The 27,005-nt window shown below is 43.9% G+C and overlaps 1 protein-coding gene across 1 annotated transcript in view; it reads right to left on the bottom strand.

Annotated features, from left to right (window-relative positions):
- The window catches only part of CNOT1 (CCR4-NOT transcription complex subunit 1), a 4,219,019-nt gene that overhangs the window by 1,678,067 nt on the left and 2,513,947 nt on the right, over positions 1-27,005 (bottom strand). The gene's annotated exons all lie outside the window — the stretch shown is intronic.

Genomic DNA, 27,005 nt, shown 5'->3' with positions numbered 1-27,005 from the left:
AAGAAATAAAGCTGTAACAAGAGCTATCCCATGGCTACCTCTATGACATCTCTTGTCTGACATGCCACCCAGACAGGAATGAATGGCATTGTCAAGAAAAAGGGAGAGCCAAGTTGCCTAGCCTTACCATCCTATTCTCCTAGCTGCAAGATTAGGGGACTTAGTCACATGGTTCCACAGAATAAGGAGAAAAGGTTAAAGAATAATGTGCGTCTCTACTCCCTGGGGTAAACATTAGAAGTTGAGACGGTAGGACGTTGCCAGATTACAAGCAGCAGTTACCTACTGCAACATCTTTTATAACAAGCTGCTTACAATTGTGCTATATTCATTACAGAAATCACCACTGTGGTTCTTCCAATCTGTGGGACAGTACCACTACAGTCAAAGAACTTACCTGAAAGGCAGGATAGATCAAGCCTTGCAGGATGACAGGGTAGAACTTGCTCACTTCTGCTCCAAAACTGGATTTCCACTCTGTAGTCCTTGAAAAAAAAAGTTGAAATGCCCAAAGAGATGTTTCACTAATGTCCTAAGCAAACATTTGTGCAGGATACAGCAATAGTGGCCACTACCCTCAAAATGGACTCTGCCTAGCATTCCTTAATGGCTTCTTGCTATAGTCAAAGTAACAATAAAAATTTAAACATTTGGAAAGTGTCTACCTGGAGGCTACCTTAATACTCTTCACAGCATAAAGAAACCAAAAAGGTGACATTTTTGGACAATGACCTTGGTTTTGGTGATCTGATAAAGAAGCCACCTTCATCCCTTTGAAGCACTAATGAAAGGGGTAGTTTGAATGCCCTAAGTTAAGGCCAGATCAGACACTACTTTTGAAAAAGAGGTGGGAAAACTCAACCTCATTTTACAGAAGCCTACATTTAAGATTTCTAGCAGAAGGGCTTTCAGCTCTGGCATTCTCCTGGCCAACATCAGTCAGCAAGAACACAGACCTCCAAGAAAAACTTCAAGGGTGCAAATGCAGTGGGATCAAAAAGAAGTCAAAGCTAGTCTTTGAAGAACCCAGTTAAGGTCACAAGGCAGGAGATTGCACTGACTATCCACTTGAGAAACCACTTTAGTTTGCCAACAATTTCAGGCCTATGATGCAGAATGCTGTGCCAGCAAATAAATTTACCTTAATGGAATGATAAAATTCACCCTCCAGTGCAACTCTTGTCAATTTAAGATCTGCAGCTTTCTGTACTTACTTGGGTCTGCATTTTTGGGTGTACGAAGAACCTTTTCACTGAGCTACTTACTATTTTCTAATGATTCCTTTTATTTGTATTTGATTTCTGGGGTAGAAAACTGGCCTCTACTGAACTTTTTTAGTTTCAGCATGGAAGTGGTGTCTGGCTAAGTGGCTTGCTCAGAGAGTCAGACAATTAACATTATATTATACAAACTAAGAGTCAGACAATTAGACAATGAAAGCTGAAAGAATCAAATCTTGCACTACTTCCTGGCTTCCAGCAAAGCAAGGTCTAAAGATAGCAGAATGCATCCATAAGTAGTCCCAAAGGGCCTGAGATTTGGTTGCTCCACAGTATACCTTTCTTGAATCAGCAGCATGCAACGCTTCAGATGCAAACCCCTCCTCAGGCATATGCATCAGTCCTTGACATCATTCCTACCTTTTTTCAAACTTAGTAACAGCATGGGTGGAAAGGTGTGCAGCCAACACCCTATGCTGTGGTATGGTGAATATCCACAGTTCAGGTCTTTGAGCTTGGGAACCTAAAACAAAACATTTCTGCTTGGTAATTCTAATCTGAAGTATAAAGATTCACAGCTGATCCAGTATAGTCCTGAACATGCTGAAGTTCAGCCTCCACTCACAGCTGCTGACACTGAACATGTTAGGTGTTTCCTCCAATCACATTCTCAGCTTAAAGGATGTAGATTGCCTGTAGATGGACACTGCTTACTACCAGTTCCTAGACCATTAGGGTTAGCCTATACAGGCATTAACAGTACAACCTCTAGTGACCACTTCCAATATGAAGGGACAATGAGCCTGGCTAACAAAGTCTGGCTTCACTTTTCAACACATGGAATTTGCTGTCATGTTCGTTAGTCCTTGGATGGCCTGAATCCCAAATGTCTTCCCTCCTTCCCAAGGCCTCATCTCAGCCATCAAGACGCAGGTGGATACAGAGTCATCATCTGGCACAATTTCATGTCTTTTTTGCCCCCTCCTGGTTGGAGACCCACTCTCCATGGCTCCAACATGTAGCAAGATCTGCCCAAACTGCCCCTAGTAGGTACAGACTGTACAGTTGTGCAAATACACTTACCATAACAGATGACTGAATTATCCCTGCTGCAGAAGCCTTATCTTTATGGGTTATATCCTGCCAAAAAAGTAACATCTGGCCAGCTTTCAAAGCTTCAGGGTACTTTCCACTTGCCCAAACAGCTCGAGGTCAGCTAACTAAAAAGATAGATTTGGGCACAAAGTCCTTCAGAGTTTTCAAGCCAACAGGGAAAGACCCTGAGCCCTGAAAGGATGATCCTAAGAACAAATAAAAAAAAAATTACGTAAAAAAAGATTTTAATAAAGAATGCTTTTTATTCAGTAATCTAAAATGTAAAAATACGGAAGAGTTAAGAAATACATACAAGATGATTTTAGAAAAGCATTATAGGTTGGTTTTGCTCACTCTGGTAATGAGGTACCTGACGTACTAGCAGGAATCACCAAAAACACCCCCCCCCTTTTTTTTTTTAAACTTTTTAGAGCGACTTAATAAAAAGCATTCTCTATTAAAAAAATCTTTACTTGTATCTTTGTTTTTTTACTTTTTAGTTTATCAAAATATAACACTAATTCTGTATTTATCTAGATTTATGCATTTTACTTCCCATACCTACACAGGCATACTACAAATCTGTAAGCTAGATTTTGCCCGTTTTTCTTCCTCTAGTGATATTCACTCTTGTCAGGTGAATTGCAGAGAGGTCTTCTCATGTGACCCAGTATGGAGGTGTTAGCATAGGAATGGTCACTTGCTGGGAACCAGGAAACGAGACTGTTAGGTGGAAATGGCTTATTTTTAAATACTATAAAGCCAAGCATATTTAAACTTGTAATGTCACTGAAATCAAGGGAATACTGGTGCCAAAGAGTGACTGACAGGATTCCTTACATATGATGAAGGCATCAAATAAGGTAAGATAAAAATAGTTGGCTGCCACCGCTGTTGTTTGGTGGGGGGGGGGGGGGACTTATAGTAATGTCATACATCTGTACAGTGCTCAGTGAGGTGGGGTTCGCCTCTGCAATGCTGAGGGCAAATGTAATACATACCTTAGTGTTGGGTGGGTATGTGCGTAGGAAATGGGAGGTGTGTGTGTGTGCGTGTGTGCATACATCCTGCTTTCTCTCTCACTGCTTCTTTCACACCTTTTTGGGTGCATCCCTAACTGACGTGAAGCTCGGTGTTTTTTCCACCGTCACAACAGCATGACAGAACCACAGAGAGACAGAGCTACAAAGGCAATTTCAATAAAAAGCATTCTAATAATTTTATAATAATGGACACAAGTTCTACAGAGAAAATCTGGAATAGTCAGTGTAAAGCTTCTAATCTGTTATAAATTAAGGAAAAGGATCATCTGAATCAGGGTACAATGACCAAATCAGGACTCGACTCAAGATAATTTACTCAAAATTGGGTTATAAGCTAGTTTGTTATACCGTACATGTTTGTAAATGAAAAGGAGTGAAACAGAAGTGGAGCAAAGACATGACTGCTGGGGAACAAAGACAATGCATCTTATTTCATGGCAATTTTCTCTTTGCATTGGAGGTCACCGGCAGAGCTACTAAAACACTGTGCAACTCTATAGTCATCCATGCAAGGTTTTAAAGCCCCAGACTCTCCCTAACCACCACCAAAAGCACTAGAAATTATTGGGCAGCAGTTTAAAAAGTAAGAAGAAAAAAAGTACTGTATAAAATCTTACCATGACTTTAGATGCCATTCTCTTCTATATGCTGCTGTATCCATAACACAAGGGAGTCTCTGCCTCTGGTTAACTCTCGTACGTCCAGCAATTCTACAAAAGATACCTGCTACTGGAAAGGTGCGTGTGACATCTAACAGTTCTCTCTGCAGACGGCCATAAACTGATGGGTACAAAACAGACGTTAGCAAGCACCGACCTCAAAACTGTATGTCACTGAAATCAGCAACTACGGAGTGGTTAGTCAGGGGTCAGGCAAGTGTCGGGGGGAAGGCAGGGTGGGAAGCTATACAGCAGGATACAGAAGAGGAGAACATCTAAAGTTATGCTAAGATTTTACACAATACTATGTCCTTCTATTCATATGCTGCTATATCCATAACATAAGGGGAAAGTGCAAAAGCTCCTGTTATTAAGATCTGGGGGTTGAACAGAACCATTTTCCACAAAGCCATAAAGAATAGATCTGGCAAAACCTGCCCTGGCTCTAGAAACCATGTCCAACTTGTAGTGTTTGGTGAAGGTATGAGACACAGGACCATGTAAGCTGCTTCTAAAATGGCCACTGTATCCAAACCCTTGAAAAAAGCCCTATAGGAGGACACTGCCCTAGTGGAGTGTGCATTTACTGGGTAGGGAAGCCTTCTGCCATGGGCTGTATGGCAAAAAGAGATGGTTTTAGAAATCCGAGAGGATATGGTTTGCTTTGAAATGGGGTGTCCCAGGGCTCTTGGGTGGTAGTAGACAAAACCTGTCAAATTTACAGTTGAATTTGGGCTTAGACAAATAGTAACAGAGTTGTCTGTGCACATCTAAGGAATGTAGAATCTTTTCAACCAGGTTTTGGGGTGAAGGGAAGAAGGTCAGAAGGTTAATGGCCTGACTCAAGGACAGCTGAAGGTTGGGTTAGTATATAAACACACCCTATCTTTATGGAAAGCAGTAAAGGGATGAGAGGCCATAAGGGCTTTTACTTCAGAAACCCTTCTGGTTGAAGTAATAGCCACCAAAAGTACGGTTTTCCATGTACAGTATTGGAGAGAGCAGTCTTTGGCTGGCTCACAGGGTGGTAGTGTCAAATTTTCCAGGATGAAATTTAGATTCCAAAGAGGCGGAATGGGCTTCCTTGGAGATCTATGGTGCATAACCCCTTTCAAGAATAGTTTAACTTCTAACCTAGAAGCCAGAGGTGGGGTGAGTGGCAGGCAGGCTGAGATAGCAGATAAGTGGGTCTTGAGTGAAGAGTAAGACAATCCAGACTTCATCAATTCACACAGGTAGGATAAGATCACTGGAGGTTTTACGACCAGTGGTTGTACATTGTTTTTTGACACCAGACAAAAAATCTCTTCCACTTAGAAAGATATGACTTCCTGGTGGTTGGTTTTCTGGCCTTCTGCAGAAAATGAAGCACATCCTCAGTGTATAGGTGTCTGAAAGTAATCAATGCCCCATTACCCACAGAGTAAGATTCAGAGTGGTCAGCTGGGGGTGTAACAGCATTCCCGTCTCCTGTGTGAGCTGGTCCATCCAGTGGATTAACTTGTGGCAACTGCCCTTAGCTAGATGGAGTAATACGGGGAACCAATGCTGCCTTGGCCAATAAGGAGTCACCAACAAAATTTGTGGTTGTTCTTTCTGAATTTTCAGCAGAACTTTGTGTATAAGAGGGAAAGGGGAGAGACGCACAAGTGTACATCCCCTTCCAAGGGAATGAGACAGCATCCACCCCCCCCCCCCCAAGCTTCGGGATGTGGTACCCTGGAGCAGAAGGATAGAAGTGGTCTGTTCATGGGGAAGACAAATAAATCCACATCTGGAATTCCCCATCAATGGACCAGGTCCAGGAACACATTCCTGTTTAGCATTCATTTGTGAGATGGAGTCATGGTCCTGCTTACAGTATCTGCCATTACATTGTCTGCTGAAGGTATGTAGATGGCCTGGATGGTGACTTGTCTCTCTAGGGTAATTTCCCATGGTTGCAGGGCCAACCTGCACAAGAGGAAGGACCTTGTCCACCCAGTTTGTTGCTGTACCACAGCACAGTGGTACTGTCTGTGTACCACCTCAGCATGCCTGGTAAGAGACTATCCTTGAAAATTTGTAGGGCTAATATCAGGGCTCTAATTTTCCTTGATCTTGATTAGCTCTTTCTGTTGAGTGAAGGTCCATTGGTTTCTCACTCTCCATTCCCCCAAGGTTGCTCCCCAACCTGTGTCTGAAGCATATGTGAAGAGGTCCTGCTTGGGGGGGGGGGTGCAGGGGTTGTAGGAGCAGGCTTGGGGTGGCCTTAATTTGGGCTATCCACAAATTCAATTCCCTGGAAAAGCATGGAAGCATGGAGAACATGAACTCTAGGGGGTGAAGGTGTTGTTTCCAGACTGCTCTTAAGCATTGTTAGAACTTCCTCATGTGAAGCTTTGCCAGGGGTACCACTGGGATAGTGGAGGCCATGAATCCCAGGAGCCTGAGAAAATCCCTGGCTGACAGTGAGTAACTCCTTGAAATGAGAGAATTTTTTTTCTGGAGGAAGATGGGCCATCATTTTTTTCTATTAGGATCCTGCACCCCAGATACACATGATCCTGTGAGGGCATCAGGGATGATTCTTTTTTAGATTTATCGTGACCCCCAGACGTCTCATGCAGGAAATAGTGAAGTCTAGGTGTTGAAAGACCACAGGGATTGATGGGGACTGTATAATGATACCGTTTAAATAAGGGAAGAGCTGGATTCCCCTTGTTCTGGCATAGGCCATGACTGATGCTTGACATTTTGTGAACACTCTTGGGGCAGTAGCGAGACCAAATGGCAAAGCACAGAACTGAAAGTGCGGAGAATTCACTGAAAAGCAGAGGAAATTCCTGAAGAGGGGATGGACACCAAGAAGACCTGGTGAAGAAGTAGGGGAAGGACGGCAAGAAGAGTGATAATCCAAAAGGAGGGTACCTGGAGGAAGGTGTTGAGATAGGACAAATCCAGGATTGGCCTCCAGTGACCTATTTTCCTGGGAACTTCCCTTTCCTCCTGCAAGAGGAGTGACTTTTATATTGTACCTTGTGTGAGGAGTTCCTGAAGAACTGGAGGAAAGGAAGCCAGTTGGTCTCGAGGGGGCTGTGGAACACCTTTGGGATTAGGTTTCGTTACCCATGTCATGAAGTATCCCGGTTTTATTATTGAGAGGACTTGAGTTCTGGATAACCCGATTCCAAGCAGGGAAAGCAAGAGAGAGAGGCACATGGAAAAAAAGCTGTCTGGATCCAATGTCTGGTAGTCACAGGCTACCAGGCTTAGCCTGAAAGGGCCGTTTCCTGGAATCTTTTTTGCCTTTGGTTGGCATCTGTCTAGCAGGCCTTCTCACAAAGGAGGTTTTGGCAGGGTAGTTCCTTTGAAAGCGTGGAACCGGTGAGACAAAAATGTGCCTCAAATCCTATAGTTCCTTACCCTTCTCATGGAGGGCCTTGAAAAGTTCAGCAGCTGCTGAACCAAATAAAGCTTTGTTGTCCAAAGGAACATCTATGAGTTTAGACAATGTCATCAGGGAGAGGGCTGCAATCTATGCCAGGAATATCTCCTAATGACAGACCACGAGATGGCAGCTCTAGATAAGGTCTCTACTGCATCATAACTGCACTTGATAGAATGCTTAGTAACTTGAGTGGAGGAATTCAGGAGGGGAGTGACTTTAGCCTTGGTCGGGAAGTCAGGGAACTCTCATAATTGTTTAGCCACGTAGGAAAGCAGAGCCAAGGAGTATTTGGCCATGAGAGTCTGGTAATTAATGTCTCTCACTGCTAAGGTAATAGGTGTGTAAACTTTTTTCCCTAGGCATTCCATTAATCTGCTCTCCTTGTCAGTGGGGAGGAGGGAGGTGGAAGGGAGTAACTTGGAGTTTTTGTCCGCAGCCACAGCAATGATGGAAGGGTCTGCAGAAGATGCTTTGTAAAGGAATTTTGCATCCTAAGGGACTTTATAAAACCGATCTGGGTGTTTGGGTGCAGGGGTTTGAGAATCTGGGTTTTTTGAGCAGCCAAGAAAGCATTCAATAAAGCAGGGTGCACTGGAGGTACAGCAGACAAGTTAGGAGACTCCACTTGTAAAAGGTCATACCCCTTTTGGTTCTCGGCGACCTGGTTGCTGTCCCACTTGAAAAAGTCTTTCATCTGAGCAGTAGTTTTCCTGAAAGCAATATCTTCCCCTGGGGACTCTGTGCCACTGAACTTCTCTTTTGGGGAAGCGTATCGCAGAGGGGAAGCAATTTGTAAAGTCTAAGTGAGAGTTTCATTCCCTGATGAACTCTCTTCTTCAGCTGAAACGTCAGAAACAAGCTTACCCTTGGAGGAAGATGCAGTAGGGGCCTGGACCGGAGCAGGGGGCTGGCATAAGGCAGGGAATGCGTTTAGAAGGCCTTGAGTGAAGTGTCAAGAAGCTGGTCAGAGGGTGCGGGCATCTGAGAAGGGGCAATATGCTTGGTCTTTTGCTGCTTCTTTTTGTGGGACTCCGATGCTGAGGTATCAGAGATGCGGTGGAGTGATGAAGGGCCAGACGCCACTCCACATCACCTGAGGAAACATCCTCGCAAACTACAATTTGAGAGACCCCACGCGGGTCCCCGAAAATGATGACCCTAGGTTTCCCCCTGAGACCGATTCAGATGCATGTGATTTCCTCTGGGACATGCCAGTGGATTCTTTGATGGCCTCCACTTGGCTATGGGTACCCGCCAAAGGAAGATCCAAGGATTCTGGCTAGGACTCCGGGCCTTCAATGGCCTCAAGAGGTATGGCTGGAACAGAGGGCGCAGCAGTTAGTTAAGGCTGCGATTTTTTTTTTTTGCCTTTTTGACTGGCGGCTCATCCAAGGAACTAGACATCGGATAAATAGTTGTAGTCAGACGTTTGAGTCGCTGGTTCTCTAAGATTTAAAGCTGCAAGGTGACTTCTGAGGGTTTTGGGGATGAAGGCCTGACAAATACTACACAGATGCATAGGTGTGTACTAGGCTAATGGCCCTGGAGCCTTTACAAGCCTAGCCCAGAGAAGTGCCCTGGCATCATGCTGCCCGACGTTATTTTCCTGTGCCTCTATCAAGTACAGCCACTGGAGTGATCCCCGGGGTGAACTTTATTTCCCATCCACTCATCAAGATTTCGCTTGAAGAGGGCCAGTGAGGTGCTCTGCTTGACATGTATGGGAAGTCTATTCCAGAGCATGGGCAGTCTCTGGGTGAGCAATCTGTCCCTCCAGCATGTTCTATTGATTGTGGTAATGAGGTTGAGGTCTATAGAGCATGTGATGCGGGGGGATTGGGATTTCTGTAGATGCAGTATTTCTAACAGAGCTGGGTCAGACATGGCTTTGTAAGTTGAGCAGAGATTGCCTCTAAGTAGGCAGTATGAAACATAGAATAGCTGGAATCTTTTGAGTCTGTCCTTGTAGGACATGTGTCCAACGCTTGGGATCCTTTTCATGAGGTACTTCTGTGGCCTCTCCAGCTGTTGCAGGTGTCTAGTGAGGTACATGCCAAACGGGGCATTATACTTTATGCCTGGTCTAATGAGGGTAGAGTAAAGAGAGACTACAACCTCTTTCTTCCTGGATGCAAAACCCTTGGCAATAAGTTAAGCCACACAGGACTTTCTGACCACAGTGGCAAAGTGGTTGTCGGAGAGGTTGCTGTTAACCTGCATCCCCAGATATCTTACAACACCTTTTGTGTTAAGTGGGCTCCCATCGATGTGGTAATTAGTGGGAACTGAGTTTTTACCAAAGGTGATGACGAAGCATTTTTTTGCGTTAAGCTTAAGACCATGGTTTCGGCACCAGTCACTGGTCTCAGTGAAGCCTTTCTGTAAGATGTCTGCATCACTTTGGGGAGTTAATAATGGCTCCCAGTTTGCAGTCGTCTGCGAACTTGGTTAGCCAGAGTCCCTTTGTATTGGCCCGGACTTCTGAGAAGTAGATGCTGAACAAGAGAGAAACCAGGACAGATCCCTGTGTGACTCCCACGTGGGACTAGTCGGCAGCCGTATTTAGAGTCCGCTTTCATACTATGTGTTCCCATTTGAGCACCAATTTGCAACCCACCTAGTGACATAGGGGTTGATGCCTAGTTTGGTGAGTTGATCAATAATTCCTGAGTGAGGAATGGTATCAAAGGCCTTGGCCAGATAGAGGTAGGCTGTATGCACTGCTTTACCTTCATCCACAGCCCTGATGACTGACTCAAAGAAGTCAACCAGGTTGAGCAGGCATGACCTCTCTTTCACAAAGCCAAACTGAGTGGGGTCTAGAGTTTGCAGATTTCCTATATCTTTGTTAATCAGGTCCATGATGATTGCTCTCCATAGCTTTACATATCAGACTCATCAGGCTAATAGGGAGATGATTCCCAGGGTCTGTAGTCGCTCCCCTTTTATGGAGAGGTATGACTGTAGCAGTGCACTATTCAATAGGGACAAAGCCTGAGGTGAGGATGTGACTGAACAGGGCACAGATGTGGTGTCAGTTCACTTTGTATATCTGTTGGCTCAGTATAGGAGGTACCACTGTGCAGTAACTCAGAGCAAATCTGAGTACTGACGTGGAGTTTCTTAATATAGCTATAGAAGGCTTTGTGATTGTTTTCAGTGTCTGCTGCAATTCTGCCTTTATAACTGGCTTAAGAGGATTTGATGAGAAATCTCAACTTTTTGTTGAGGCTAATAAGGGAGTTTTTCCACTCTTGGGACTTCACCTTTTGCTGCAAGTTTTTTCCTTCGGTTGTAGAGTTTAATGATGGCAGGGGACCACCAGACTGGCTTCCTTTTTTTTGGAGTAGAGCATTTTGGTTCTGCTGGGTATGGCTAGTTCCATGCATTTATGTACATGTTCGTACAGTGCATTGGTCTATGATTTGGCAGTCCTGCAGCTATTTTCCATTGGCATGGGTGCCGTGAGGTTAGCCACCTCTGTTTTTGGAGTCCAAAGTCAGCTTTGGAGAAGTTTTTCAAGGTGGTTACCTTTGCGGGGGGTGTGGGTGAGATGTGGATTTCCATGGTGATTAGTTTATGGTCACATCTGACCAGGGAGGTATTGACTACTGGTGTAGAGCAACGGTCGCCCATGTTAGTAATAACCAGGTCAAGGATGTAGCTTCCTCTAGTGGGGGTCAGAAAGAGCTAGTCCAGGGTATTGGAACTGATGAATTCCAGGAAGCACTGGGTCAGTGTATACTGGTGCTTGAGTAGTTTTCCCAGTTGATGGAGGGGTAGTTCAAGTCCCCTAGTAAAAGTGCTGGGTTGGACCTTAATAGATTCCAGGGTGGTTAGGAACGTGGAGCAAGTGTCTAGGGACATGGTTGGGGACTATGACCTGGATCGCCATCTTACCCAATGCTAGTTGTACCTGAAGCATCTCAGATGTGTTATGCTGGGCTACTAGGTTGGAGGTGTGCATGTCGTTTATGAATATGGAGACACCACCTTTGGAGCTTCGGTCTAAGTTTCGGGGCCGAAAGGTGTGGAATGAGTTATAGCCTGGTAGCATAGGGGTGCTTTCTGCTGCTTTAAACCAGGTATTCTTTACAGCACAATTGTCAATGTTCTCCATTTTGAGGTGTGCTTCGAGCAAATGCATCTTGAGAGTTAGGACTTCTAGCATTGAGCAAGCATGACCCTCAGATTGCATTTGATTATAGCTGTTATGGTGGCAATTTGGTCTTTGGACCACCATCTAAGAAAGGCACAATAGGGGTGGCAAGAGCCTTAGCCAGTACCCGGAAACCCAGGGCTGACAGATGCAGGCCATCTCTGGCAAAGCACTGAGGTTTGTCAATCATGTCATCCCAAGCAGACAGACAATGGATCCCCTTAGAATGATACCAGAAACTTGTTGAAATCAATCTTTTTTGCTTGCATCGTGGTATCATTCTGGGTGATGGTAGGATACTGCTCGGGGCTACTGTCATACCTGCCTGGGCCACATAATCCGAGAGCTCCACCATGTCTCTCCATGTAGTCCAGGGAGGTGCGTCTCAGGTTACTCACACCCACATGGACAATGACAGAGTCATACTTGTTGCGTCGTGACCTGAGAGCAAGTGTTGTCAGACTGACACCTGACAGACAACTGTTACCTTCTCCTTATTCAACCTAGTGAATGGGACATCTGTGTGTCTCACTATTGAGTCACCTAGGATTAGTGTATTGGGCAAGGTGTTTAGCCTTAGGGGCTTAAGTTGAGGGGCACACTGTGGAGGTGAGCTGTGTCTCCTGTGGTTTGTGCTGTGTTGTGGTGAAGTGTGTTTCTTTCTTGGGGGTCTCTGCTGTTTGGGTAAATTTCTATTGAGAGCCTCTGCAAAGGTGGGTGTGTGGTTTGTGTTTTTATGTGAGAGCTGTGATAGTGGGCATTCTGGAGGGCTGTGTGTTCCATGTGATGTGGTGCAGGTGTTGACCTCCTCTTGATCAGCTAGTCCGGTCTTGGCTGGAGTGTGCTAATCTTCCAGTTTGGTGATGTAAGTGCATCCCCTCAAGTTTGAGTGTTGGGAGATAAGAGGTTGTCTGTAGATGAGGCAGTTGCTAAACTGCCTCAATGCCCAAGTGCACCAGGTTTATAGGAGAAAGGAAAGGGAACTGCCCTTTAATCATGCCAAGAGGGGTGGTCATAACTACTAAGTACTGGAGCTATTTCCATGAAGAATGACTAGTGCTGATGGCACTTAGGTGTGCTACAACAATAGCTACAAAAACCTGTTTAAGTGCAAAGTAATTAGGTTATCTGAAGTGCAAGGGAGAAAGAACTAGCAAGATCTAAGGGAAAAACTGAAGAGCAGACTTTCTGGCACCAGTAATAGTTTACCTCAGCCTGCTGCCGCTATACGGAGCTTAAAACCTGTGCAAATGAGGGCTTTCAAACCAGATAGCTGAAAGGGATGGAAAAACTGCCCAAACGGCCAATAAACTACAATTTCTGGGCCAGAAACGTCTCCTTGTGGTAGATAGGCTACCTAGTGTTTACCACTCCCACTGATAAGCTAGAAGGCTTCCCTCCAACACAGAAAGGCATGAGGGGCTCAGAAGCTTACAAACAGTCCTGCATACAGCAAATCGGTATTTGGACTGGACTAGTTACAGCAAAGGCGTGTGTTCTCGGCCTAAACAAAACAGTCAGAGTTCATGTGAAATCTTATGTGGAATCTGCCTTCCACAACTACACTTGCCTTACCTGACATGAAACACCAAAGCAGTAACAAAAGGACAATCAAAAACCCCTATGAGGTACTTATCTGAAGTCGGATAAGATGAGATCACTTTTCTGAAGGAGTGATGACTGGAGCTGGCAGTCACAGGCGACAGAAAAGTTCTGAGGTTGGTGCATGCTGATGTCCATTTTGTACCAGTCAGTTTATGGTCAACATCTGTAGACACACGTGGGACGTTACATGCACCCTTGCAGTGGCATCTATCTTTTGTAGAATGGTCGGACATACAGGAGTCGGCCAGAGGCAGACTCCCTTGGTTATGGATGCAGCAGCATATGAATAGGAGGACATCTTAAATTCCTTTTAGCAGGATGAAACAATATCAGATGAAAACATTATTCCATAAAGTTATGTAGGGTAAAAGCAGTCTGGTATTGGTTCGGAGCTTCTTCCTTTAGTTAAAATGGTGTACATTTGGGTTAATTCCTTCCACTCGCCTACAGTGTGACTGAAGATGGCATACCTCTTAAAACAAACAAAAAAAAAAAGGCAACCCTGATTATACAAAATGTCTGTGGTTGCGCCTTATATTTTTGACCAGTTCCTGCTGAAGTACTTCATTTTCTAGTAGGCTAAATCACTAAGAATTACAGTCAATAATGGCAGACATTAAAATCCAGATTAATATTTAAAAAAGTACAGTTTTGTACCTACCATAAATGTAGGTGTTCGAGTGCTAATACAGCTGCAGTCATAACAGATGGGTTCTCCTGCCGTCAGGCGGGTCCTTGGTCGGCCGAATTCCAAAGTCTAGGTCCGGCGTCGGTTGTCATCGCCTCTTCCCTGACGTCAGTGCGACAGGGGTATAAAAGAACCAGCAGACGCCATTTTCTTCAGTTTTTCTTGCCCCAGATGTCAGGTGCCCCCAGAAGGAAGGCAATACATAAAATTATGTAATAATGCAATGCAATATAATCAAAGACCAGTAGTTGCAAGCAAATACACCATAAAAGAACACCCCTAGAGGGGAAGGAGGGAGGGAAACCTGGACTGCAGCTGTATTAGCACTCGAACATCTACATTTATGGTAGATACAAAACTGTAATATGTTCATCGTGCATACAGCTGCAGTCATAACAGATGGGTAGAATCCCAAAGCTAAGAAAGGGGTGGTAGGCACTAGATGGAGCTAGGAGGAGCCAAAATGCCCTGCAAGACTGCAGTGGCAAAGCCTGCTCTAGATTTGGAGTATAATGGTAGGTTGTAGTGCTTGGAAAAGGTATGCACAGAACTCCAAGTGGCTGCTTCTAAAATATCCTTGGTAGGAACTCCTCTGAGGAAGGCTGCAGAGGTGGCTGTGGCCCTGGTAGAATGAGTTCTAATGCCTGTAGGTACAGTTTTGCCATGAAAGGAATGGTAAAAGCGTATGCAGTGGGCTATCCATTTTGAGATTGTCCATTTGGATACTGACTTTCCTTGAGCTCCTACCGCATAGGCCACAAAAAAGCTGTTCTGATTTTCTGAAAGGTTTTGTTCTGTCCAGATAACGCAGTTGTCTGTGGATGTCCAAGGAATGCAGTAATCTCTCCCCTTTGTTTTGAGGATTAGGATAAAAAGTAGGTAAATGTATGGCCTGATTTAAAGCTACCCTGGATACCACTTTAGGCATAAAGGAAGGGTTGGTACGTAATGAAACTCTGTCCTGATGGAAGATGATAAAAGGCTGGACAGCCATAAGAGCCTGTAGTTCTGAAACTCAACGAGCTGAAGTGATAGCCAGAAGGAAAGCTGTTTTCCAGGACAAATATTGTAAATATGATGAGGCAGCTGGCTCAAAAGGAGGCAAAGTCAGTTTTTTCCAGAATGAAATTAAGATCCCAAGCAGGTATTGGATGTTTTCTTGGAGGTCTTAAATTCTTAGCCCCTCTGAGGAACTGTCTTAATAGAGGGTGAGAGAATAAAGGTAGATCCGTGTTGTATTCTGCAGAAATGTCTGAGGCATGGATTTTGATGGAGGAGAACGAAAGTCCACTGCTTAGCAGTTCAGCCAAATATTGTAGTATTTGAGGTAAGTTCAGTTTTCCAGGGCACTGGCCCTTTTTCTCATTTCAAACACAAAAACGTTTCCATTTTGCAGAGTAAGCTTTTCAAGTTGATGGCCTTCTGGACTCCAAAATGGCATCCTGCACCTCCTTGGAGAGCAGGGCCTGCTGTGATGCTAAGGAATCTTCCATGCGGCTAGATTGAGTGCTTTCAGCTGACTGTGAAGAGTTTTGAAGCTGTGCTGAGTCAGAAGAGGAGGCATTAGAGGCAGGGTTCATGGTGGGGAATGCGTCTGGCTCCTCAGGAGTGGGTACCAGTGTTGCCTTGGCCAGTCCGGAGCAATGAGGATCATCTTTGGTCTGTCTGCTCTGGTCTTCAATAGGACTTTGGGCAGCAGAGGAAGAGGTGGGAAGGCATAAACTGTCATTGATGTCCAACTGAAAGAGAGAGCGTCCACTCTCCAGGCCTTTGGATGGAAGATCCTTGAGCAGAATTTTGTCAATTGATGATTTTTGTGAGAGGCAAAGAGATCTATGTCTGGCCTTCCCCATTCTTGGATTATTTCTGTAAAAACTTTTGGATGCAACTTCCATTCGTGTGGATCCGTCATATCCTGCTTAGGTTTGTCTGCCAGCGTGTTTTCTTTGCCTGGCAAATACTGTGCTTATAGTTCCATTTTAAGTCCATAGCCATGTTCCAAAGTGACATGGCCAGTCTGCATAGGGGATAAGAATGTGTTCCTCTCTGCTCGTTTATGTACCACATAACTGTGGTGTTGTCTGTTCTTATCAATAGCTGACCTGGTTGTAGAAGGTCCTTGAAAGCTATAACAGCATTTATCACTGCTAACATTTCTTTTCGATTGATGTGAAGGTGCTTTTCTTTTTGGGTCCATTTGCCCTGAATGCACCGGTCTGTCATGTGCGCCCCCCAGGCGTAGTCCGAGGCGTCTGTTGTGATGACTTTATTTGCTTGAGGCTTGCTGAATGGAAGACCTGTGTTTGTTTGGCATGCTTGAGCCCACCACAGAAATTCCTTTTGCAGACATGGAATTAATGGTATTATTGTTTCCAAACTGTGGCTGTGTTGAGACCATATGTTTTTTAGGTACCATTGTAGTTTTCTCATATGCAGCTTTGCACATGGGATTAGTAAGATGCAAGATGCCATGAATCCCAGAGCCTGCAGGATTTTCCTTGCAGTCAGCCTGGTGCAATTTGCCAGTGTTCTGAAATATTGAATTAGCTGCCCCTGCTTCTCTGGCGTGAGGTAGGCCATCTGGGTGTGTGTGTCCAAATTGGCACCCAGGAAAATTATCTTCCGAGAGGGTATTAGTCTTGATTTCTCTTTGTTGATTGTGTATCCTAGAGAGTTTAATAATATTATTACATAAGCCAGATGTTTCAGAAGAATGTGCTTGCTGTCCGCTTGGATCAGGCAGTCGTCCAAATAAGGGTATATTTGTATCCCTTGAAGTCTGCAGTAGGCAATTACTGATGCCAGGCATTTCGTGAATATTCTGGGCGCAGTAGATAAACCAAAGGGCAATGCAGAGAATTGATAATGGGTTGAACCTGCAAGAAATCTGCGGTATCTTCTGCAATTTTGTCTGATTGGGACATGCAGGTATGCCTCCTTGAGGTCCAATGTTACCAGCCAAAACTCCTTGCCCAGCATGGGAAGAAGTTGCTGTAGAGTGAGCATCTTGAATTTTGGTACGAGTAGGAATGTGTTTAGGATAGAAAGATCCAAAATTGGTCTCCAATCTTTTCCCTTCCTTGGCACCAGAAATAGCCTGGAATAAAAACCTTGACCTTGTTCGTGTGTAGGTACCTCTTGAATAGCTTTCATGTTTATAAGACCTGAAATTTGCTTTTGTGCCTCTGCCCTTTGATTGTGTGGCAGGTTTGGCATGCCTTTCATTTTTGGAAGGGTATGAAAATGGAATTTGTAGCCTCTGTTAATAATGTCCAGGATCCATTTGTCCTTTGTGACAATATGCCAACTTTTTGAGACTAGTGCCAGCTTTCCTCCTAAGGGGGCTGCCATTTGAGACCTGGTTGGCATGCAAAGGGGAAAGTCATTGGTTTTGCTTTCTAAAAGATTGCGAGTTGTCCTCACCACCTCTTTGTGTAGGAGCTTGCCATTGTCTGCCTCTGCACGAGCCTTGTGTTTTTCCTCTGCCCCTGGGGCGCCTGTATCTGCCCTCTTTGGGGTCTGTCTGTGGCAGGAAAGGACCAGTTTTTGGAAGGCCAATTTCTACTAAAACGTGGGGGTTGGACCTGCAGAAATTCTTTCACAGTTTGCATTGATTTAGCCTTTTCTTCCATTTTCCGTAATACTTCCTCAGCATTTGCCCCAAATAGTACATCCTTTTGAAGAGGGGCGTCTAGTAATTTAGCTTTGACATGATCAGGCAAGGCTGGTTCCTTGAGCCAGGCATGCCTACATATGACTGAGCCTGTAACAGCAACTCTACATGAGGCCTCTATAGCATCAAAACCACATTGTAAGGTATGTTTACCCACTTGTTCTGCACTATGCATCAAATCCTGCAACTCCTTCATGTCTGGTTGTTCAGGTTGTGACATTTTACTTTTCAATTGAGATAACAGAAACTGTTGGTATTTTAGCATATGAAACTGACAGTTTAAGGCCCTCATGGATAAGGTAGCCGAGGTATATACCTTTTTCCCCACCTTTCTAAGGATCTGAATCTCTCTCGGAAGGCAATGGGTTTTTGGTAATGGTGGCCTTAACTCCCTTGGGCCCCTGTGAGATAGTTTCTAGGTCAGCAGCATGGCTTTTGTATAGAAATTGGTGAGAGTCAGGAACCCTGTAGTACCTGTCAGGCTTAACTGGAGCTGGAGGAAGAGAATCCGGGTTAAGGCAGGCCTCCGAGTAAACATCATCTAGGATGTCCAGGATAGGAGGTATAGCCAGAGGCCTATGCTGGGGTAACAAAAGAAATTCCCTGAGCCTTTTCTTGGAATCTGAATAATCCTGGCCTTCCCAGTGGAAGTGTTCCCTTAAGGTATGCAGACTTTCACCAAATGAGTAATCCTCAGGGGGGGATACAGAAGGAATAGATTCCTCTGCATCAGAGTCTTCAAAAGGGGAGTAAGACTGTTCCTGATAATCAGAGTGCTCTGAAATAATGGAGCCCTGATCAGAGGAGGGGGAATCTTCCTCCACTCTGGGTCTTTTTTCCGGAGGTGGCTGAGAACCTCTGATTAGAGTAATTAAATCCTCAGCCATTTTAAGCATCTGTTTCTTAGGCATGGGGCCTGGAGATGGGCCCTGTGTAGCTGGTCTCCTAGGGTGCATGGTGAAAGCCTTGATGGAGAAAGAAGAGGAAGGTCTGAAGACACCTTGAGTGGAGGTGGACCTGTCCACATTCTGTGTTTCAATGCCAAGCGTGGCTTCGGTATCTGTAGTCAGGGTGTGGGCCGAGGAGCCTGCGACCTCGGGTACAGGAGACACTGCCAAAGATGTGTTGTCGTTAATCAGGGGCTGCGTAGGCGCCTCGCTGAGAACCGGACCACGTGTAGTCAGCTTAGGCGTGGTGTCAGTAGAGGCCGCGGACCTCGAGTGTCGGTCCTTGCCTCTGCGTTTTTTTAGACAAAACCGGAGTTGGAGTATCCGACATAGTATAGTTAAATGCTTTCCCAAAATAATGCTGGGCGAACTCCGCCCGACGCTTAATAGTGCGTTTGTTGAATGTAGCACAAAAGCGACAGACCGAGACGTCGTCGGCTGGGCCTAAACAAGGTATACAGAGGGAATGGAAATCCTTATGCGGTACTTGCTTCCCACAAGAAATACAATTATTAACTTTGTCTGACATCGGTCTGAGGCAAGAAAAAGTTTCCCCAACGGAGTACCTAGCTTTTAAGAAGACTTCGGTTCCAAATTTTTCGTAATCTCAGGAGCTGGCCAACCGGCACTTGCGAACTGCTTCTGCTTCGGGCACCGCGCGGCAAGAGAAGACTGAAGAAAATGGCGTCGGCTGGTTCTTTTATACCCCTGTCGCACTGACGTCAGGGAAGAGGCGACGACAACCGACGCCAGACCTAGACTTTGGAATTCGGCCGACCGAGGACCCGCCTGACGGCAGGAGAACCAATCTGTTATGACTGCAGCTGTATGCACGATGAACATCTGCTCCTGATTTCAGCTTCAGTGTCCCATTATTTTTGAATTTATCCAGAATTCATGGGAAAAAAAAAAAGAAAAAAAGTTGAGTGGTATGCGAGTGAGCAAGTCACCTAACCAGACAGTACTTACGGCTCATCCCCGAAAGAAAAGACGCATTAGAACTATATTTAGACAAACATCAAAACATCATAACCACCCTGCTTAAAAAAAAAAAAAAAAAGACTGCTTGAAATGAATACATGAAATAGGACAGATAACTACCTTAAACCTGAGAAAGAGAGAGAACATGGTGACTCACAATGATAAACAGAGGTGTTTGCTTCACTCACTTCTCACTATGAGCTACTATAATGACTGATATTTACATAAAGCATACCCGCAAATAAGAGAAAATAAGATGAAAGCAATGACCCATCACATTCATATTAGCAGATAATAAACAAATGTTCTTGGCTGATCAGTAATTCCTGAGTGAGGAATGGTGCAGGCACCACTAAAAAACAAACTCCAAAATAAAAAAAATTCAGTGACGTTTACTTATTGCACCTAATGCGGAACATTTCAGTTTTAATTCCTCCCAAATTCATGTGTGCATTTACTGCTGTATGAGACAATTCACTGTTACAAATAGAATCATTGCCAAAAATTATGCCCCATACTATTACCTTTCTTCATGATGAAGTCCCCGAAATGCAAGTATCCCTCTCAAAATTCTGGCTGCCAAGGCGTAAAGTCTTATTAATCCAATAAAAATTTTAACACACGTTTCACTTTGTAAACACCTACTACTGAAACACCATCACTGGTTAAAACTACAAACAAGGCAAGGTGCTTGGCAGTCACCTGACTAATTTGGGAGTGAGCATTTCTTGTCCCTAATAAAATATTGTGAAAGAAGAAAAAAGTTATGTACTTACAATAACGTTCTGTATTCTCTATCTTCATTTATCTGTGACGCATGGGACTCTGTTCTGACTCTCGGAACTGGCTCTACTGTTGTAAAAGCTTGCGATAACCAAAAACTCTCGAGCTAAGTCCCTACCCAGACTGCCCCCCCCCTCTAGATTACTTCAGATCGAGTTTGCAGCTACAAAGGAAGATGAGAAAAAATAGTCCTATAATAATTATAGAGGCTATGTCCAAGGTCATACATAAAATAATAGATAACCAGGACAAGAGACGGTTCCTCCAAGGCGTCTGAAGGAGGGGAAAAGAGGGAAGGGTGTCGAGGATAAATGAAGATCGACAACACAGATGGAATGTTATGGCAAGTACATAACTTCTTTATCTGATTTTGTCAATCTTCATTTATCCTTGACATATGGGACAGAGTCCCAGGCTAACCTGTATCTTGGGAGGCCTTATGGAAGGATATTGCTGAGCACCATAGAACCAAAGGACCCTGTAGACCAGACCCACTTTGTAATGAATGACAAAGGTATGTGGAGTAGCCCAGGTTGCTGCTGCACATATTTCACCAATGGAAGCCTTGGAATGGAAAACAGATGTAGCTACTGTCTTTGTAGAATGCCCTCTCACTGGGGGTGGTAAATGAAGGTTTTTCTTACTGTGCAGATAAAGCTTATACTTCCCTTAACCACTTAGATAAAGTAACTTCTGAAACTGGTTTAACCATGGATGGACCTGAAAAGGAGACAAATAACTGGTCTGACTTCCTAAATTCCTTAGTTCTACCGAGAAAAAACACAAATGTCTGAAGATCTAGTAAGTGTAAACAGTATTCACCCTTGTTAGAAAAATTGGGGAAGAAAACTGGTAAATCAATAGCTTGATGTTCGTTTCAGACACTACTTTAGGAAGAAAGGATGGATTGGTTCTTAACTAACTGCCATTATGGAAAATCAAATATGGAGGATTTGAAGGTAATGCATGAATCTCTGAAATTCGTCTTGCGGATTTAACAGCTATCAAGAAAATGGTCTTCCATGAAAGAAATTTAAAATCAGAAGTATCCGCCAACTCAAAAGGGGAATGGACCAAGGACTGCAGAACCATAGTAATATCAAGGAACTTTGATGGTAAAGGAAGATGCTCCCTGTTCAAAAAGTGTAGTTAAAAATTCAAACTTTTTTTAACTGGTGCCGAAAGGGGACCAATTCCATTATCACGTGCCCAAACAGAGAATTCTTTCTACTTATTGTGATAGAGCTTCCTAGTGGAAGTCTTATGGGGAGCCAATAACATTTTTCTAACTGGAGACAAGTTATTTTGCTTAGGAATTAATGGAATTGGAGTAACCAAGCTGTAAGCTTGAGGTTTTTCAAATCGGGGAGCACTAGCCCCTGTGTATGGGAAAAGAGGTCTGGAGCCATGTTCAGAAGTAGGTGAGGCCAAAGAAAGGAGAACCAAACTTGGTGAAGCCCGAATTGGGCAATGAGAATCACCTTGCTCTTCAACCTCATGGTTTTCTTCAAAAAGTAAGGTATTAGTGGAACGGGGAGGAAAACGTAGAGTAGTAGTGAGGGCCAGTCGTGAAGGAAAGCATCTCTTGGGGACTCCCCCCCCCCCCACCCCCACCCCTAAAGGGAGATTAAGGTAAAATAGCTGCTGCACTTTATTTTTATTTATTTATTTTTATTTTACATTTGTTGACCGGGATAGTCCGACTGGATGCATGTCCATTTTCAGCGGAGGCCCGGGGAGAAAAGCTACAAGGGTAAGCAGATACAGCATTACATAATACCAGCATTACATATTACAAACAGACTATTTACAAAGATTACATAAGTAAACAAGTTAAACAAGTTCCACAGGTTACTGTTAATCCTGAGCACAAGTCAGGATTAAATTAAATTACACAGTAAACTGGTTAACAGATTTTTACATATTCTAGAGAGTTAGCCAGGCTTGATACATTGACATAGCCAGTTAAATGACAAATGTTGTTTGAGTCTAGTTTTAAATTGACCTAAGGTGGAAAGTAAGGTAATATCAGCTGGAAGAGAGTTCCAGGATCTACTTACAGAGTTTGCAAAGAGAGAATCACCAGCTGTGTTATTAATTTTGCTAGTCTGAATTAGTAGTTTGTTAGAGGATTGAAGCGGTCTAGGATTGTTATAGGGGGTGATGATATTTTTAAGTGCAGGAGTATTGTCCGGATTATAGAGGATTTTATAGGCCATGATCAGTTGGTTATACTGGATTAGGCTGGGTAGTTCAAGCCACCCAAGCTGATTCAGATTGATGCAATGATGTGTCCTAAAAGGCAGCCCAGTGGCAAACCTGGCAATGTGGTTGTAGCAATTTGAGAGTTAAAGGACAGTCTTGTTTAAATTCGAGAGTAGAGGGGATGCATACAGAAGGGTTGAAAGAAGGTGAGAACGAGCTATGGCAAATTTAGCTGGAGGGGCTAGGAAGGCTTTTATTCTGTAAAGTGACCCAAGTGTTTTATTGATGGTTTTGATAGTTTGGTTAACATGTAGGTCACATTTTAGATTATTGTCTATGATGACACCTAATAGTTTTGTAGATGGGTCAGGTGAGATTATTGTGCCATCACTTGATTTTATGGTAATGAAAGCGGTAGACCTACTTGTTGGTGAAAATAACAGCGTTTTAGTTTTTTTGGGATTTAGGATCAGACAATGTTCAGAAAGCCAGTTTTCTATGGTATTAAAGGTAGTCTGGGTAGCTGACCATAATTCTACTGGAGATGTGGCTGAGCAAACCAGAGTAGAGTCATCAGCATATTGGATACAGCTGACTTTTGGGATGACAGTGTAAAGGTCGTTAATGAAGTTGGAGAACAGCAAGGGCCCTAGTATAGAGCCTTGTGGTACTCCAAGGGTGTTGGGTAGAAGGTTAGAGAGTTTGTTCTGCCAGAGGACAGCCTGCTGTCGACCATTCAGGTAGGACTGAAACCATTGGAGGGCTCCAGTATCTAGACAGAAAGTTTGCAGGGTGTGGATTAAAAGTTGGTGATCAACCATATCAAATGCCTTGGAAAGATCCAAAAAGAGGGTTGAGGATATATAATTATTGTTGCGATTATGGTTTATGGTGTTAGTAAAGGCTAGGAGGGCTGAAGTAGTGCTGTGATGAGGACGGAAGCCATATTGAGCGTCTGCCATAAGGCGATTTTGGATTAGGTGTTGCATGAGTTGTCTATGAATACATTTTTCCATAATCTTTGCAAGTGGAGAGAGTATAGCTATTGGCCTATAATTGTATAATTCAGTAGAGCTGCCTCCTTTGTGAAGTGGGATTACATAGGATATTTTCCAGATGGTGGGAATTTTAGCTTCTACTATGGTTCGATTGATTAGTATTGAGACGAGGTAAGCAATAGCATCAGCTGATTTTTGTAGGTACTCTGCAGGGAGTTGATCAGCAGAAAGTGTAGTGGGTTTTAATTTTTTGATCAAGGTACGGATAAGTGAAGTGGCGACTGGTTGGAAGCTAAACGCGAGTAGGTTTCTAGGGGTGCTACTTTCAAGACCAGGAGAGCTAGGAGGTAGTTGGCTAGTTAGGGCTTGAATTGTCTCAGTAAAGAATTGGTTAAAACTATCAGAAACATCTTCAGGGGTTTTATCAATAGTAGTAGCAGGGATTGGGGTTGAAGTTTGTCCAGGATGTAGAAGATTATTTAAACCTGCCCAAAACTTCTGAGGGTTATTTTGATTTACTGTCTGTCAATTACAGTAGTATTGTTTTTTTGTCTTGTAAAATAGATTTTTTGGTTTCGTTCCTGGATTGCCTGTATTTAATGTGATCTTGAGGGTCTTTAGAAGAACGCCATAAAGCCCATGCTTTGTTTCTAAGGGTAATTTTGAGTTTAGACTCTATAGAAAGCCATGGTGCAGTTTTTGCCTTGGTTCTCTTTGAACGAACAGATGCATGCAAATCAAGGATCTTAAGAAATTTGTTGTTAAAGTATGCTACTGCTTCCTCTAAGGGGAGGTGTTTTAGAATAGACCAATTACATGAGTTTAGTTCTTGTTGGAATTTGGCAGGGTCAAAGTTTTTACTGTTTCTAACCTTTCTGAGTAAGGGTTGTTGGGAATTAATGGTTTTGTGCTTAATTACATATGTGAGAAGGTGATCGCTTAGGCCATTAAGGAGGGTATCAGAGGTGTACAGTTGGGGGTGACTGTTTATGAGTACCAAGTCAAGTATACTTTCTTTTTGGTTGGGTTTACCTATCCTGGTAGGGGTGGATATGATTTGTGTAAATGCATGCAGGTTAATATGGGTGGTTGGGGATTCTGAGGAACAGGTGCCCCAGTCTATGTTAAAGTCTCCAAGTAGTAGGGTTTTTTGGGGGTAATGACATGATAGCCAGTGCAGGATATCTTCAAATGTAGATATATTGTTACCTGGGGGAATGTACATACAGATGATATTAATGCATTTATTTTTATTAAGTTGCAATTTGGTGGCAAGAATCTCAGAGTTATTAATCTGAGGAGGTTGTATTACATCTATGGTGACATTCAACTCAGATTTAGAGAGTACAGCACCCCACCCCCCTTCCTCGAAGCACGATCCAGCCTGTGTATGTTGTACCCAGGTGGTAAGACTTCATTGTCTTTAGTGTTAGGTTTTAACCAGGTTTCAGATAAACAGAGAATCTCAGGGGAGTGGACATCCAGAAGTGCATGCAATTCATGTTCCTTGTTATTAATGCTTCTAATATTGACATGACAGACTAGGAGAGAGTTAGTTAGTCTATTAATTGTAGGTTTGTAGCTTAGATTGCAAGTAGAGGGGGTATGTGTATCTGAAGTGAGTGGGCCAGGGTTGGGGTGAATATCACCACCAAGTATTAGGTTGAGTCTATACTTGGTGATGAACTTCAGGAATTTGTTCATTAGTTAGTGGTAGTGTTTGGATCTAAAGCTAATGTGCCTGGGGTTGAGATATTGATAGACTGAACAAGATGTTGGATAGGATCTGGTACTATAAGTATGGTGGAAGGATTTACAGCTGGGGTGATAGTATGGCCTTTTGGGACCTGAAATCCTGTGAGAAACTGGTTTTCATACAAGGTAAGGAGGTATGGTGTTTACAAGAGGGGTAGTAAAGAGGAGTATATCATTATCTGTGATTCAGCTAGTGAGTTAAAGAACTATTTTACCCGGTGATGCAACACCAGAAGATAGAGTGGGGAGGTCAAGGTACTGGAAGGGGGATGGGAGAATGCCAGATGAAAGCTAATAGGTGCTATTAAAATGTAGGTAGTAGAATGGGGGTGGGTGGATTTATCCCAGATGAAAGCAGATAAAATCTAGAAAGTGGGGGAGTGGCTACAGTACTATAAATTTAGAGGTACTGGGGGCAGGAGGAAATTGAGGGCAGTGAGGGGAGCGAAGAGAGCCTGAGCGTAGCGAGGGCGAACATAGCGGGGCTATTGCAGTTTACAAGGTTTCCTAAAGCTATAAGGCAAGTATTACAGCTCTTAATCCTTGTTCAAGGGTTGATGCAAACAGGTCACAGCAAGACTGGCCCCAGTGACGGAAAATCTTCTCCATTCTGGGACTGAGAGACCACTCATGAGGGCAGGAGGATGCATCTGCTGAGCTTGTCTACTATCACGTTCAAGTTGCCCGGGAGTGCATTGCTATCAGAAAGCGGCTGGAAGAGATCACCCACTACCTCACTCGGAGCTTCAACATAGGGGGTGAGACTTGGTTCCACCCCATTTGCTGATGTACCACACTACTGACATGTTGTCTGAACTGCAAATATTCCAAGAGAAGGACAGCTTGAAATGCTTGCAACGCTAACAGCACTGCCATCAGTTCCAGACCACTGATATGCAGACTGGCCTCCAATGGGAACAAAGTACCTTAGAGTGTTCTGCCCAGACAATGCCACCCCCCCCCCATCTAGGTGGTGTTAGTGGTCACTATGTCCTTGGGTCGGGGTCAAACAAATGACTGGCCTAAAAGAACTTCCTCCGATTCCATCCACCAGGATAAGTCCATCTTGCAGTGGTTGGTGACGTGGATGAAATTCATCAAGGGATGAGAGAGGATGAACCATTAGGAAGCTAGAAGCCACTACAGAATTCTCATGTGAAATCTTACTAGTGGAACAGTACAGTTTTGTACCTACCATAAATGTAGATGTCCGATAGGAATGCATCTGCAGTCCTTACAAATGGGTTGTCCTGTCGTCAGGCAGCCCTTCGGTCGGCCGGATTCCAAAGTCTGGGTATCGCCTCGGCTGGTGTCGCACTTCACCCGACGTCATAGCTGCAGTTCTTCGGGTATAAAGGCATCAGCCGACGCCATTTTCCTCAGTGTTTCTTGCCCCAGATGCCAGGTGCCCTCTTGGAAGGCTAAATTTGGATAAATGCCAATGTTTCCAAATAGTAGAGAGCAAACACAAAAAATAAGCATGTATGCACATATATACAAACAAATACACCATAAAAGATCCCCCCCCAGCTAGCTATAAGATGGGCAAATACCCTAGGAGTACCACAGAGGGGAAGGCGGGTGGGTAATCCTGACTGCAGATGCATTCCTATCGGACATCTACATTTATGGTAGGTACAAAACTGTACTATGTCCTTCAAGGATGCATCTGCAGTCCTTACAAATGGGTAGAATACCATTGCCAAACTAGGGGAGGAGGAAAAAAGAGAGATTATGGTGTAGTTAGGATCCCTTGCAAAACAG

The sequence above is a fragment of the Protopterus annectens genome, chromosome 8.part0 (assembly GCF_019279795.1).
Source record: "Protopterus annectens isolate FY-2018-M chromosome 8.part0, PAN1.0, whole genome shotgun sequence".
Lineage (NCBI taxonomy): Eukaryota > Metazoa > Chordata > Ceratodontiformes > Protopteridae > Protopterus > Protopterus annectens.
Note: the sequence above shows the minus strand (reverse complement) of the source record. Positions and strands in the feature narration are given on the sequence as shown.